The sequence below is a fragment of the Helianthus annuus genome, chromosome 15 (genome assembly GCF_002127325.2).
Source record: "Helianthus annuus cultivar XRQ/B chromosome 15, HanXRQr2.0-SUNRISE, whole genome shotgun sequence".
Classification (NCBI taxonomy): domain Eukaryota; kingdom Viridiplantae; phylum Streptophyta; class Magnoliopsida; order Asterales; family Asteraceae; genus Helianthus; species Helianthus annuus.
Window position 1 is genome coordinate 134,703,747 of NC_035447.2, and position 5,154 is coordinate 134,708,900.

The 5,154-nt window shown below is 38.3% G+C and overlaps 1 long non-coding RNA gene across 1 annotated transcript; it reads left to right on the plus strand.

Annotated features, from left to right (window-relative positions):
- Positions 1-2,062: 2,062 nt before the first annotated feature.
- On the plus strand, positions 2,063-2,525 carry LOC110910406. Its single transcript, XR_002576131.2, has 2 exons — positions 2,063-2,153; positions 2,230-2,525. It is a non-coding gene; the product is annotated as an uncharacterized LOC110910406 (long non-coding RNA).
- Positions 2,526-5,154: the final 2,629 nt, after the last annotated feature.

Sequence of the window (5,154 nt, forward strand, 5' to 3'; positions counted from 1 at the left end):
CCGATATGCCTTCCTTTGATCTCCTCTCAAAACCGTGGTCAAATCCACTCAAGTCTTGACTTTCTCTCACTAGTCTCTCTCTTTAGAAAACGCAAGGGATATTGAGAAAACAAGATAGGAGATTGGTTCAATCTTTCTGTTTTAGGGTTTCATGCATACAATTATGATTTTGCCCTCCCATGGATGGGCTTTCCTTATTATTTTCTTTTTGAGCCTTTGGTCCATAATCACTATCTAACCAACATTAAGTCTATAATTCATTATTATGTCTAATTACTCATCAAAATTAGTTTTGGGGTGTTACAAGCATCCATCTAACATGGATGAGAGAGGGTGTGGATTGGGAGGATAGAGGGAGGGGAAATACTCATGAGTATAGACGTCGTCCATAAAAGATTGTGAAAGAAGAAGGAGAGAGAGAGATAGATAGGTGAGGAGATGGAGGAAAGAAGTAAGGCAAGCCAATGTAGAGGGAGGTGAGTGGTACTAATGTATCATAATTTATACATCTTTAAAACGTCAAATATATCCTCGTTTATGCAAGAAGTATTTGTATTTTCAATGATTTTGGTAATCATTTGAGTTGTTTGTGAAAATACAGGTCCGGGCTTCGGCCCGATGTTGAAACCAAGGCTTTTGGAGCAAAATGGAGCAAAAACGGAACATTCCAGAAAACTTCCAGATATGGCACGACCTTGCCAAAACCTAGCACGACCGTGCCAGGTCAGCCATCATCGGCACTCACATCAGCACTATCAGTCATCAGCGTCAATCCGGAAAATCAACAACTCGCACGATTGTGCCATCCTCAAGCACGATCGTGCCTAACCAAAGTCAATCTCTGACCAACTCATTTCTGAGATCGCAGCAGTCATCGTCGGTAATTCATCGATAAGCACGGTCGTGCCATAGTCTGGCATGGTCGTTCCACCTCGGGAAAATTTGAGTGGGATTTTTCCAGAAATGGTAGCAAACAAGATCATCAGGCGGAAAGCTAGCCTGACACATGCCAAGCACGACCGTGCCAAATGGTGGCATGGTCATGCCAAACACACAACAACTTAAATACGAGTCTCAAGCTCATTTGCAAGGGAGTTGGAGCATTTTGGTGAAGTTTTCTCTCAAAAATCTGGACTTGGAAGCTTGTTGGAGCCAAGGAGGAGCTTTGAAGAATACTTAATTATTTGAAGATTCACTCATTTACCATTTAATCTTATCTTTAAACTTGGTTATCTTACTTATTACATTATGAACAATTTAAGCTTTTTTTGTATTTGATCTAGTAGTTATGAGCCTTATGGGCTAAACATTTGTGTTGCTTAAACTTTGTTGAAGCTAATGAATATGTGATAACATGGAAGGAGATGTGATGATTGTTCTTGTTAATCTTGATAGTGATGTTTAGTCATGTTCTTGGAGTTCATGTACATGTTTAAAATTGTTGTTCTTGAATGTTTGATCATAAGTATATACATGATGTCAGTGGCGGAACCAGAAATTTATAACTGGGGGGTCGTAATAAAAAATATAACCTTTTCATTAAGAAAGGGACCTTTCTTCGATAGTTAACGAATTTGACCAAGTCTCAGTGGCGGATCCAACCCTGTTTTATGGGTTCACATGAACCCACTTGGTTTGAAAAAAATTAGTAAGAACTTTGTATGATTTGGAAAAAATAGTGAGAATCTATCAAAACGAACCCACTAAAAGAAGTTTCTGAATCCGCCACTGCCAAGTCTCAATGTTTAAGTTTTTTTTTTGCTAAATTATCTAGTTATTATTCAATGAAATACTAAAAGCATCATAAACTCCAGAACAAATAAATCACTAAGTATACAAATTATGTAATCAAATCATCTAGATATATAAAATAAAATCATGAAACTTAATGAAAAAATAAAAAATAATAATATAAATATACATTCAAATTACTGGAGTCAAATAAAGATTACCGTAGCCTTTTTTATTTCCTCGTGAACACCAAAGGACAAATGAGTACCACAAGTCCCAACTTATTATAAAATATTATATTATTTTAATATTTTAAAAAGCAACTCATATATCTTCTCTCTTCGAGCAGGTAACCATTTATTTTACAGAACACACTAGAGGTGTGATCTCCGATCGGAACTGCCTGAGAGAAAACATCAGTGGTCAGTGGTCTTCTTCTTCTTCTTCTATTTTTGAATATGTTTTTACTCTTTTAACTAGTGTACTACACTATACCAGAGACTTGTGAAGGGTCCAACTAATAAAAAGCTTTTCCGATAGATACCTCCGATAACCTTAGCTTTGGCCGGCCGGAGGGTCAACGGACCCTCCTGACCCCCTGTGGTTCCGCCCCAGCATGATGTGTTGGAAAGCCTATGTAAAGATTATGATTGTTGAATCTTGTTAACTTGTTAGTTTGATTCATATCATGATAGTAGGAATGGTAATTGCTAACATAAGTTGAATGATGATTTGAACATGTGTATGAATTCTTGCATTTAGATTTGGAAAGATCAAAAGAATGTTTATATGAATTCTATAGTTTGTGATTGTGTTAGTATGTCGATTTAGGCCAAGAATGTTATCTAGCATGACCATGCTTGTGGTTCATATCAAGAATAGATTGAAGTTATTACTTACTTAAAAGCAAGTTAGGGTGATTAGTAAGTTGTTCATAGTAGTTTTCCCTAATTTTTAGAGTTAGGAGTTTTGACAAACAAATAACTCATGAGTAAAGATTGACATCAACTTAGCAAGTGAACTTAAAAAGAATAATTTTAGGTGATTAGAATGTTATTTCATTTTAGTTTTCCTTAGGATTATAGAACTAGGAAACCTTGATTGGGGACCTAGTTAAATTTAGATCTTGCATCATCACTAGTTCTTCCCCTTTGTTATCATATGTCTGTTAGTGAATACTTAGTTTAGGTAACCTCCCTTAGATATTGTTCCCTTTTAGTTTTGTTAGTAGTTTTTTATTTTGCATGATAAATTAGAAACAAACTAACCTGTTGATTGAAAAGGCTTTAAAGTAGCAAAAGTTTAGTATCGATGCACCGCGTCCACGGATTGATATCTGGTTCCTACTGATAAACTATATTACCAACCGACGGGTACACTTGCCCGTTTGTGTGTGTAGTTTAGTTCATAGGTGAAAATCATTTTAAAATAAAATTTGTGTGAGGAAAAAATTCATTTAAAAATATACATAATTCACGCACATCAAGTTTTTGGCGCCGTTGCCAGGGACCCGAGTTTTCTTGAGAACGGTTCGATTTACTTGTTTAGCAATTGTGAAAAAGTGCACAAAGTTTTTATCTACTTGTTTTATTTGCCTTTGCATGATTATTTGAAAAAGAAAAAAATGATTATTGGCTAGTTGTTTTTAGTTTTGTATATATATATATAGTGCATTGTGCTCCTCCTTATTCCCTACAGGTCGTGCATGTCCTCAACCCTCGTTGCTGAAATCGTTGAGCCTTCATCGGAGTCGGAGCGCAATCTTCATCGAAGACTGCGGAAGCAATCTTGTGACAACCGGTAATTAATGGCTTTTAATTACGCGATTAACAAACGTTTACGGCGATAATAAATAGTGTTTAAGGCACAAATTAACCTAATTAGGCTTAAGGAATGCCTAGGAACGCCCATCTTAATTTACAATGCGCGCATGATGATTTTCGAGAAATCTGCTGAGCGTTAAACGATAATGAACTGACACCATACAAAATACTGACCACGCCGACAAATACAAATTTTATATGTATAATTTAATGTTATGGATTTTGTTTTGAGAAATTATCACACTTTCGAACGGCACAAAACGCAAACGCGAACGAAAAACACGGAAACATAACACACCGACAATCAACAACGAAACGGAAGCACCGGACTCGAGTTACGTCTCAATATAATATATTGTAATATATTATAATATATTATAATATATTTAGCTTTATTTTCGAATTTTCTTACTCACGATGGAAAACGGGTCAAAAAACAGACAAGAAACGACAAACAAAAACATTTTACGTGTTGTAATGCAACCGACAAAATACGCATCAAAATATCAATTTCCGACATAATTTTTTAGTGTTTTCGACTTAACATCTTATTTTGCAACATATTACGAGGATCGGTTCAAAAACGGGTTCTAGGAATATTATCGGGCCGCGCATATTACAAGAAGCGGGATTGTGGGCCTGGGGCCCAAGCCCACTTAAAACTATATGTATCAATAAGTAGCAAACCTTAATATGCCCCCCCCTATTTTCTTGAAACATTTGCGCACACAACACAGTATCCATCCATCTCTCATTTTCAACTTTATGAGAACCCTATTACCTACATAAGCAACCGACACCCTCAAAACCCCTCTCACCCTCACTTCTGGCGGATGTATGACAAAGATCAGGCAGCAGTACGGCACGTCAGTAGAAGATGAAGGCCTGTGCCGGCTCTGGTGACGGCGCCGCCGCGTGCAGCGGAGGCTGTGATGTTCGGTACGCTTATCTCCGGCCACACACAACCACCCTCCTCCTCACTCTTCTACATCTCTCTCTCCCTCCTCGTTTTTCTGGAGACTCCGCCGGACATGATGATGAGATTTGCGGATGGGGATCGATGATGATGATGATTGACGACGAAGGTAGTGGTGCGTCGGAGCAGTGACAAAAACAGCGGTTCCGCCGTTTTTTCCCGGTGATGCCGCCGGTGGGGTTTTGTGGCGGCGGTTGACGCACAACAGGGAATTTCGGTGTGGGGGTGTTAGCATGTGATCCGGTAACGAGAACATTATATTTATTTATTTATATTTTTTTCTCCTTTCCTTCTTTCCGGCCGGAACGATTAAGCTGGTGGCTTATCGTTCCATTTTCAGGTCTCTCGTGAGAATAATTCTAGATGGGTATGCAGTCATATTTCAAGGAAAGTCCGGTCAGATTGGTGCTAATTTGACGGTGGCTGTGGTGGTTCCGACGGCAGTGTTGGGATTGAACCCTACCAAAGGAACAGATAATGAAAGCCAAAACTAGATCACAGCAGTAGATTCAGAATAAGCAGATGTTTGGATGCAAGTCTCTCCCCTTGAAAGTGGTTTCAACATCTGCTGACCTCCTATCTGCTGATCATGCAAACTGCTGACCTACAACTGCTGATCAAGAC